General features: G+C 40.6%; 1 non-coding gene across 1 annotated transcript; it reads left to right on the top strand.

Moving 5' to 3' along the window:
- The first annotated feature begins 7,790 nt into the window (after window positions 1-7,790).
- Window positions 7,791-7,896, top strand: LOC149753162 (small nucleolar RNA R71). The gene has a single exon (XR_016396068.1). It is a non-coding gene; the product is annotated as a small nucleolar RNA R71 (small nucleolar RNA).
- Window positions 7,897-10,908: the final 3,012 nt, after the last annotated feature.

Raw genomic sequence — 10,908 nt, 5'->3', positions numbered from 1 at the left:
AATGAAGTTGATCACCTCCCATAATTCCCAAAATATCCAAGACTCTTCTCTTTCCTCCCCTCTCTCTTCTTTTTTTTATTTCTTTCTCTCGGCTTTCTTCTTCTTCTTCACCGAAACAGAGCCCCCCTGTTTCTTTCTTCTCCACCGAGCCTCCTCCCTCTGTTTCTTCCCTCTCTCCCTTTTATAGATCAATCGTTGAAGCATCGAGAGGGAGAGGATGCGTGATTGCTGGGGATCCGATTGCTTGGGGGCTGGGATTTGGAAACGGAAGGAGGGCGTCAATCCGTGGGATCACCAGCTGCATTTGAAACGGGCGGAAGAAATGGGAGCTTGATCGACGGGAGGAAATCACGGAAGAGGTGCTGGGTCCTTGGGTCACAGTGCTTGCAGACGCGGAGGCTTGAAGCGTGGGATGCATCACCGGCGGAAGAAATGGTGCTGGAGGACCACTGCAGACGGACGCTGGGAACTTGGACTGGTGCTTAAACTTGGAAGCAGGATCGCTGGGATCACGGGGACGTTGAAAGGAGCTGGAGATCCGGAAGAGTGGAGAACATGGATCCGTGGTTGCAGAGGCAGGAAGGAAGATGGCTGCGTTGCCTTGATCACGGATGGGTGACTTCCGGCTGCTGGGAGGATCGCTCCGAATGGTGGGTGGCCGCGGGATCAACGGGGAGATGCCTCGACGCGGCTTGATGGCGGAGCTGGATCTCGGCTGCGGGCTACGTCACAGGCGGAGGACGAGGCGGAATCGATGGGAAGAAGGGGAACGGCCCGGATGCACTGCGGGGGAGAAGATGAACAGTGGCTTCTTGTTTACATTATTATTTTTTTTTGTAACACTGTTCATATGAACAGTGTTTTCACGGGACACTGTTCATATGAACAGTGAATTCCCCGAAATTATTTTTATTTATTTTATTATATTTATTATTTTCTTCTTTTTTTTTTGTTTTTAAATTTATAAATTTTATATGAAGGCAGGTAAAGAATTGGTTGGGAGTTACTTTGGGTTTGAAGTGGGTCATGATTGTTGATTTGGCTTGAACTCGTTCTCGAGCCCAATGTCATTTAATTCTTACTAAACTGCTTCAGATTGGACTCAACCAGATCAGACCGTGACTTAATAAAAGAGTTAATCAAATATTTTCCTATACAATTATAACTTTCAATCAAATCAGGACCAAAGCCCATTTAGTTATAACCTTAGTCGGGTCAACACAATCTCCTTATATATTTTTTTGTAATTTTCATGAAAGATTGCAACCAAGGGAGAGACAAGTTCAGAATCTAGTTTAAGAGAATAATTACCATATTTTAAACTTACTTCAATGTTTGTTCAATTTCATGGTAAAATATGTATTTATCAGTTTAAAAATATTGATAAGTGCTATGGAAAGGTAACTAAATTATAAATTATTAAGCACTTATCACACCCCCAAACCTATGTTTTGCTAGTCCTCGAGCAAAATAAAACTAGAAAAGAAGAATTCTAACTCACTTTCGCAGGCATCGCGGTTACATTTACCATATGTAACAAGGCTTTAAACCCCTAGGTTACCCTAGTGGACGAGTTGTAGTCTCGTGAGGATTTTCAGTGAAGATACCCACAAACTTCAGTAAATCATTTATTATTATTGTTATTCTTAATTTTTTTTTTTTTTTTTTTTTAGATCGATTGATCTATGAAGTGAAAATCGAATTCCAAATGCATACTAGTAAAGAATTTCTAAAACTCTTTCTCTTTTTTTATTAAAATCTAATTTAAGATACATAAATGATGAAAATTTCAAAGCACACACGGTTTTATTTACTAAATCAGCCCAAATCCTAGGTCAAGATGCAATTCAAGTTGAAGTCATTAAGTTTCCGTTAGGGAGTTGTAAGACTTATTTATACTGGAGTGCTCAGTGAAATCTGGACCGTACCCAAGCTAAGAGCTCAGATCTCCAAAATATTGCTAATACCAGTAGTTTCCAAGGATTGGTCGAAGGAACCTACTCACTGATTCAAAATCATCTTATCTGCAGGATTTCGAGAGTTGTGGATGTTTACTTTAGTACCTCACGGGCTTTATCTGTAATATTCCAGTTTACTCGAATTTTTACAACGACGGCTTTCACACTATTGTCTTTTCGGTCAATACAGCTTTTTTTTCCCTTTTTTTTTCTTTTTTTTAAGAAAGATATATAAATTGTGCACTTTTACTCTTGTGGTGATTTCTCCGTGTAACGAGCAATCAGTCGACAACTCTCACACCAGTTGGCATAAGGTGTCGGGCATCAAGACTCCCCTACGGACTTATGCTCGGAGTCCTCATCACAAGCCCACTTGACCTTTGACAATAGGTAGCCCTTTTCGATGTTCCTGACTAAATCCATTTTTATTGAATTTTTTTTTTTTTTTATTTTTTTTATTGGATTAGATAAGTATGATTCATCAGGGTCCAAGGTTGCTACTATACTATCAACATAATGTCGAGCCTAGACCTTAGAAGGGTCGGCCAGTGTGTAGTGAAATTCCAAAGTATTAATTAGCTTACAACTCCCTAAGAGAGACTTAATAAAAAGAACTTAAATTTGTATTACTTCCCACTAGTCATTGGGCTTTTAGATTTTATATACCTTGTGTGTTTATCATTCTCGCATAAATGTATATAAATTAGGTTTTTTTTTCAACAAAACTTTTTTTTTTTAATAATTTTTTTATTATTATTTTATAAACACATTTTTTAAAAAAAAATTATTTTAAAAATTTTTTTTTAAAGATGATTTTTTTTTATTATATTTTTTTTAAAAACTTTTTTTTTGATGAAAATCAAGATGAATACCCCCAAACCTAAACCTAACATTGTCCTCAATGTTAAGAAATAATCTAAGAGAATTGGGTTGCCTCCCAACAAGCGCTAAGTTTATTGTCTTCAGCCAGACACAGTGGGTCCTTAATTATTTTGATAAACAGGGTTCGTTAAATTAAGGGATTCGATCAATTGCCCGTCGGCAACACAGTCTACATAAGGTTTTAACCTTTGACCATTGACTTTTAAAACATGTCCACCATTGAGGTGTTGGATCTCTACTGCACCATAAGGAGAAACCTTTTTCACTACGAATGGTCCATCCCACCTAGAGCGAAGTTTACCCGGGAAGAGTCGCAACTTGGAATTGAATAGCCAAACCTTTTGACCAGGTTCGAAGGACTTACGGTTAATATTTTTATCATGAAAAGCCTTAGTCCTTGCTTTATAAATTTTAGCATTTTCATAAGCCTCATTACGCAATTCTTCAAGTTCACTTAGTTGGAGTTTTCGGTGAGGACCAGCTACTGCCATGTCTAAGTTAAATTTTTTTATAGCCCAGAAAGCTCTATGTTCAAGTTCTACCGGTAAGTGACAAGCTTTACCAAAAACTAATCGGTAGGGGGACATGCCAATAGGAGTTTTGTAGGCGGTACGGTAAGCCCAGAGTGCATCATTTATCCTTTGAGACCAATCTTTCCTATCGGGACGTACCGTTTTCTCTAAGATGTGTTTTAACTCTCTATTGGACACCTCGACTTGTCCACTCGTTTGGGGATGGTATGGGGTAGCAACTTTGTGGGTGATGTTATATTTGCGAACCAAAGCCTCGAAAGATCGGTTGCAAAAATGAGATCCCCCATCACTGATAATGGCCCGGGGTGTACCAAAACGACAAAAGATGTTTTCATGTAAAAATTTAATCACAACCTTGTGGTCATTAGTTTTAGTGGCGACAGCTTCTACCCATTTTGAAACATAATCAACCCCTACCAGAATATATTCGAAACCAAAGGATGGTGGGAAAGGGCCCATGAAGTCAATACCCCAGACATCAAAGATTTCTACAATTAAAATAGGATTGAGAGGCATCATATCTCTACGAGAGATGGTACCCATCCGTTGGCACCGTTCACAAGTTTGGCAAAAGTTATGGGCATCTTTGAAAAGTGTGGGCCAATAAAATCCACTTTGTAAAACTTTTGCTGCAGTTTTTCTACCCCCAAAATGTCCCCCACAAGCTTGTGAATGGCAGAATGAAAGAATACTTTGAAATTCACATTCAGGGACACATCGACAGATGACTTGATCGGGACAATACTTGAATAAATCAGGATCATCCCAATAATAGAACTTTACTTGTGAAAAGAATCGGTTCTTATCTTGAGTTGACCAATCATCAGGAATTCGTCCTATGGCAAGGTAATTCACTATGTTTGCAAACCATGGCGTTTTTATTCTTTGTACCTCAAATAATTGTTCATCTGGAAAAGAATCGTGCAAGGGTGAGGTATTTTTACAAGAGGGCTCAAGAAGAATCCTAGATAAGTGGTCCGCTACGACATTTGCAGTTCCTTTCTTATCACGAATTTCTAGGTCAAATTCTTGTAGTAAAAGAATCCATCGAATCAGACGGGGTTTGGTATCCTTCTTTGCAAGAAGGTGTCGAAGGGCAGCATGATCAGTGAATACGGTAACCTTGGATCCTAATAAGTAAGATCGAAACTTGTCTAGTGCGAATACTACCGCTAGCAATTCTTTCTCAGTGGTGGTGTAGTTTAATTGTGCATCTGAGAGTGCTTTACTAGCATAGTAAATGACATGAGGTACTTTATCTAGCCGTTGCCCTAAGACTGCCCCAATAGCATAGTCGGATGCATCACACATTAGTTCAAATGGAAGGGTCCAATTAGGGGGCCGTATGATAGGTGCAGTGGTCAATTTCGAGCGAAGATTTTCAAATGCCTCCTCGCATGTTTTATCAAAGACAAAGGGAGTGTCCTTGGCAAGAAGATTGCACAAGGGTTTGGAAATCTTACTGAAATCCTGAATAAAGTGACGGTAGAAACCAGCATGGCCAAGGAATGATCGGATTTGTTTCACAGTTTTTGGTGGAGGAAGATTGGAAATAAGATCGACTTTGGCTTTATCTACTTCAATGCCCCTCTTGGACACGACGTGTCCTAAAACTATGCCTTCTTGAACCATAAAATGGCTCTTTTCCTAACTTAGTACTAGGTTGGTCTCCTTACATCTTTTCAAAACTAAGGTCAAATTGTTCAGACAATCATCAAAAGATAGGCCAAAAACTGAGAAATCATCAATAAATACTTCTAGAAAGTTTTCCACCATATCTGAAAAGATGGCCATCATGCATCGTTGAAAAGTTGCGGGTGCATTACATAGTCCAAAAGGCATCCTCCTATATGCAAATGTCCCAAATGGGCAGGTAAAGGTGGTCTTCTCTTGATCGTCCGGGTAGACAGGTACTTGGTTGTATCCAGAATAACCATCTAAGAAGCAGTAGAAACCTTGACCAGCCAACCGTTCCAAAATTTGATCTATGAAAGGTAGAGGGAAATGGTCCTTCCTAGTCATTGAATTAAGTTTTCTATAGTCAATGCACACGCGCCAACCCGTGGTTGTGCGTGTTTGTATTAATTCTCCTTCCGTATTCTCAATCACAGTAATACCTGATTTCTTGGGTACCACTTGTGTCGGACTCACCCACTTACTATCAGAAATTGGATAAATGATTCCGGCATCTAATAATTTCACCACTTCTTTCTTGACTACCTCCTTCATGTTAGGATTGAGTCTTCTTTGCATTTCTCGGGTAGGTTTTGCATCATCTTCGAGATGAATTCGATGCATGCAAACAGAGGGGTCAACCCCTTTCAAATCGGCTACAGACCATCCTATGGCATGTTTATTTTCTTCTAGCACCCTCAAAAGTTTACCCTCCTGTTCAGTAGATAAGTTGGCTGCGATAATTACAGGGAGGCTATCTTCTGGTCCTAAAAAGGCATACTTAAGATTTGTTGGAAGTGGCTTTAACTCAAGTTTAGGTGGTGAATCAATGGAAGGACAAAGTGGCGCGCTAGCAATGGGAGGAAGAGGTTCAGGTCGGCTCTTCCAAGGAAGGGAACTCACTGGAGATTGATTGTCAAGTAAGATGTTAACTTCTTCTATGGCCTTGTCTATATCAAAGTTGTCAATGTCAAAATGGGCCAGACATGCCTCTAAGGGGTCATCTGCTAAGATATAGGGAAGGGCTTCCTCTACAAGATCATCCATTTCGTCAATTAGGCAACACTCGTCTTCCCTCACATGTTGGTCAGCGGCATGAAAAACATTCAATTTAATTTTCATGTTCCCAAATGATATATCCATTGCCCCGGTTCTACAGTTGATACATGCATTGGCTGTTGCTAAAAAGGGACGACCAAGAATCACAGGGATTTGTTTTTTTAGGTTGGGCACATGTTCCATGTCAAGGACGATAAAATCTACTGGAAAATAGAACTTGTCTACCTTGACAAGAACATCTTCAATCATCCCCCGTGGTATCTTCACAGATCGATCAGCCAATTGTAAGGACACCGAGGTAGGTTTTAATTCACCTAACCCAAATTTCTCATAGACTGAATAGGGTAGAAGATTCACACTTGCCCCTAGATCTAAGAGCGCTCGGTCAATGGAGTTATCTCCTATGACACAGGAAATAGTGGGAGCGCCAGGATCTTTGAATTTTGGAGGGGTGTTGTATTGGAGAATGGAACTTACCTGTTCAGTAAGTAAGACCTTTTTAGGCACATGTGTCCTAGATTTTCGCTTTTGGGTGCAAAGGTCTTTGAGAAATTTGGCATAGGAGGGAACTTGTTTGATGGCATCAAGAAGTGGAAGGTTGATTTTAACTTGTTTGAACACCTCCATCATCTCTTCTAGTGAAGTTCCCTTCTTGCCAAAGGGAGTGGGTGCATTAAGTGCTTCAGGAAATGGAGCCTTTGGAGTATGGGTTGTGACAGATGGTGGACTAGCTGAAGAAGGTTTTGGGTTTTCATGTGAAACATTCCTCTCCTCTTCTTCATCTTCCTTATTGTTACCCTCCCCAACCTTATTATCTATTATACGTCCACTCCTTAGGGTAGTCAAAGCATTGGCTTGCTCATGATTTAGTCGGGTTTCTTGAGCCACATATTGTCCCCTAGGATTACTCATTGGTTGACTTGGAAGCTTACCTTCCTCTCGTTTATTTAATGCATTGGCTAGTTGACCCATTTGGGATTCTAGCTTAGCAATTGATTGTGTGTGAGAGTGCAATAGTTGTGTATTTGCCTCCAAACCTTGAAGGGCAGTCAACACCTTCTCCTCAAAGGCTGTATTTCTTTGGGTTGGAGGAGGAGGATGCTGAAATTGAGTTGAGGGACGGTAGAGATGAAAATTCTGAGGGTTTTGAAAATTTTGGGGGAAGGGTTGGGAGGTATTAGAAGCTTGCTGCCTCCAAGAAAAATTTGGATGATTCCGCCATCCCGGATTATATGTATTGGAAAATGGATCATTACCCGGTCTGGGCTGTGTTTGGGCAGCATTGATGTGTTCTTGCACGAGTTCGGGATATTGGGGTGCTGAGGGGCACTCATGAATAGGATGCGATGGGCTAGAACAGATAGCACACACTTGTGCTTGGGAAGAACTAACGACCTGTCCTCCTATCATTAGTTGGTCAATCTTATGGGACAATGCATCTACCTTGCTAGACAGGTCCATAGAATGACTTATTTCACAAATGGCCCCTTTTCTTTGAAAATTCGGGGATGCTTGACGAGAACATGAAGCATGGTGGAGGGAGTTTTCATTAAGATTTTCAAATAGTTGCCATGCTTCATGCTCATTTCGAAGCATGAAAGTCCCCCCGCATGCAGCATCGATCATCTGACGGTTTCGTTCCGTCAAACCGTCATAGAAACATTGCACTAGCTGCCACTTAGGTATTTGATGATGAGGGCATTTACGGATTAGGTCCCTAAATCTCTCCCAAGTTTCATAAAATTCTTCTCCCTCGGTTTGGGAGAAGCTTGTAATGGCACGTCTAAACTGGTTCGTTCTTCCTATGGGAAAGTATTTTTTAAGGAATTCTTGTTGCATTTGATCCCAAGAACGAATTGAGTTAGCTTCTAAAGAATTCAGCCATTGTTTGGCTCTATCTTTAAGGGAGAAGGGGAATAATCTAAGTTTTAAAGCATCATCAGTGAAATTTTGAATCTTGACAGTGGTGCAAATCTCAAGGAATTCATCTAGGTGTTTATATGGGTCTTCATTGGTGAGCCCATAAAAAGATGGGAGCATTTGGATCACACTAGACTTTATTTCATATTGTACAGCTGCTACCTCAGGTAATCGAATGCAAGATGGGGAAGTATAAATAGTGGGAGTAAAGTATTCCCTCAAGAGTTTGGGTTGTTCTTCAGCCATCTTAAGAGGTGGGGATGATCCTAATGTTTTGATCTTAGCTCGAATGTTCCTAAGGGTTCGTTCTATTTCAGGGTCAAAAGGTAATAGATTTTGTACTCTAGAACGACTACCGTGCATACACTAGTACTTGATCAATCAAGCATGCAATAAAAGAGAAAAGCATATCAATCCTAGTCTTTGTCCTAAAATCACTAGACAGCTCCTAACTGGTTTGAAGAGGGCACCTAAGCCTCCAATCCGGTCTAATGAACCGAGTTGACCAGGTAAGCTCCCAGGTAAGTGGAGGGGTCACGATGCGTTCGCAAAGGTCCCACTTAAAACCCACTTGCCTCGAACAGATGAACTGTCTCCCTTATAGGGACAAAGCTTGCCTAGACATCAACTAAGCCACAGAGCGAAATTGGTGCAACTTTCGGTGATCTTCGTCCTATTGAGCTCGAATGTCCCTAGGAGCCAACGTCTAATTGATTTTAATTAAAGATGACACTATGTGAGATTGAGTTCACCTAAGTTGGGCAAGAGTCCGGTGATGAAATCCGGCTCTTATCTTGTTGGGGTGATTGCCCTTACTATGTGCAAATTGATTTGTGTATGTGTATCAAGCATGCATTCACAATTTTGCTATAATTAAAATCAAACAATCACCACAAAATTTCAAACCAATAATTAATTTAAATAAGAAAAGTTTAGAGGTTACCAAAGGGAATTTCCCCAGCAATTTAATTTTTTTTTTTTTTTGCAAACCTCTACAACATTTCTTTTCCGGCAGTTCTCCTTTTGATCATCCCAGATTTTTTTCCTCGATTCCTGATCAAATAATATAAATAAAAATTAGTAAGGGAGAAAAAGAAGATAAGAAAAGTAACAATAATAGAATTTTTTTTAAAAGAATTTTTTTTTTAATTTTTAAATAATTTTTTTTAATAAGAAAAATAACTATGCTAGCAATCCCCGGCAACGGCGCCAAAAATTGATCGGTTATTTCAATTTTGAAAATAAACCACGCAATAGCACGTATCCTGTAGGATAGTGATTACGGGTGTCGGTCCACAGGGATTGGAGACAAGTTATTTTTCTTTTAAAAATAAATCAAAAAGAAGGATTTGCTAACTTGATTCAACTAAATTAATCTATGAGTACGAATTGAAATTTAATCAAAGTAAATAGATCTAGGGTTTGGAATCCACCACATAGCATTGCATCAAGGATTGTGTTCTTAATTTTTATCTTTTGGAAGGCATGCAATTTTGGCTATAAGCCTTTTAAAATAAAAACATAAAGAGTGTTAGGAAGATCCATCTTCGGTATAGCATGAAGTGTCTACCTAAGTATGCTAATCTAGGATGCAGCACACTTCATCTTCCTAGGCATGGATCATCTTAGACTACTTTAGCAAACATGATTAGTAACTAACATGCTCAAAGTTTAAATATCATAAAGGAATATTTCATTGAAAATAAGAATTTAAACAAGCTCCAAAATAATAATAAAAATAAGAACTACAATGCCCTGATACATTGCTAGGGCTTCATCCAGCCCTAGACTAGATGTTTAGCCGAGCATGGCTTCCGGACGACCTCCCATCCTCAAATGAAGTTGATCACCTCCCATAATTCCCAAAATATCCAGGACTCTTCTCTTTCCTCCCCTCTCTCTTCTTTTTTTTATTTCTTTCTCTCGGCTTTCTTCTTCTTCTTCACCGAAACAGAGCCCCCCTGTTTCTTTCTTCTCCACCGAGCCTCCTCCCTCTGTTTCTTCCCTCTCTCCCTTTTATAGATCAATCGTTGAAGCATCGAGAGGGAGAGGATGCGTGATTGCTGGGGATCCGATTGCTTGGGGGCTGGGATTTGGAAACGGAAGGAGGGCGTCAATCCGTGGGATCACCAGCTGCATTTGAAACGGGCGGAAGAAATGGGAGCTTGATCGACGGGAGGAAATCACGGAAGAGGTGCTGGGTCCTTGGGTCACAGTGCTTGCAGACGCGGAGGCTTGAAGCGTGGGATGCATCACCGGCGGAAGAAATGGTGCTGGAGGACCACTGCAGACGGACGCTGGGAACTTGGACTGGTGCTTAAACTTGGAAGCAGGATCGCTGGGATCACGGGGACGTTGAAAGGAGCTGGAGATCCGGAAGAGTGGAGAACATGGATCCGTGGTTGCAGAGGCAGGAAGGAAGATGGCTGCGTTGCCTTGATCACGGATGGGTGACTTCCGGCTGCTGGGAGGATCGCTCCGAATGGTGGGTGGCCGCGGGATCAACGGGGAGATGCCTCGACGCGGCTTGATGGCGGAGCTGGATCTCGGCTGCGGGCTGCGTCACAGGCGGAGGACGAGGCGGAATCGATGGGAAGAAGGGGAACGGCCCAGATGCACTGCGGGGGAGAAGATGAACAGTGGCTTCTTGTTTACATTATTATTTTTTTTTTGTAACACTGTTCATATGAACAGTGTTTTCACGGGACACTGTTCATATGAACAGTGAATTCCCCGAAATTATTTTTATTTATTTTATTATATTTATTATTTTCTTCTTTTTTTTTGTTTTTAAATTTATAAATTTTATATGAAGGCAGGTAAAGAATTGGTTGGGAGTTACTTTGGGTTTGAAGTGGGTCATGATTGTTGATTTGGCTTGA

This window comes from Phoenix dactylifera, chromosome 7, assembly GCF_051530095.1.
Source record: "Phoenix dactylifera cultivar Ajwa chromosome 7, Ajwa_hap1_PhDact_Kaust_v1.1, whole genome shotgun sequence".
In the NCBI taxonomy this organism is placed as follows: Eukaryota; Viridiplantae; Streptophyta; class Magnoliopsida; order Arecales; family Arecaceae; genus Phoenix; species Phoenix dactylifera.
Note: the sequence above shows the minus strand (reverse complement) of the source record. Positions and strands in the feature narration are given on the sequence as shown.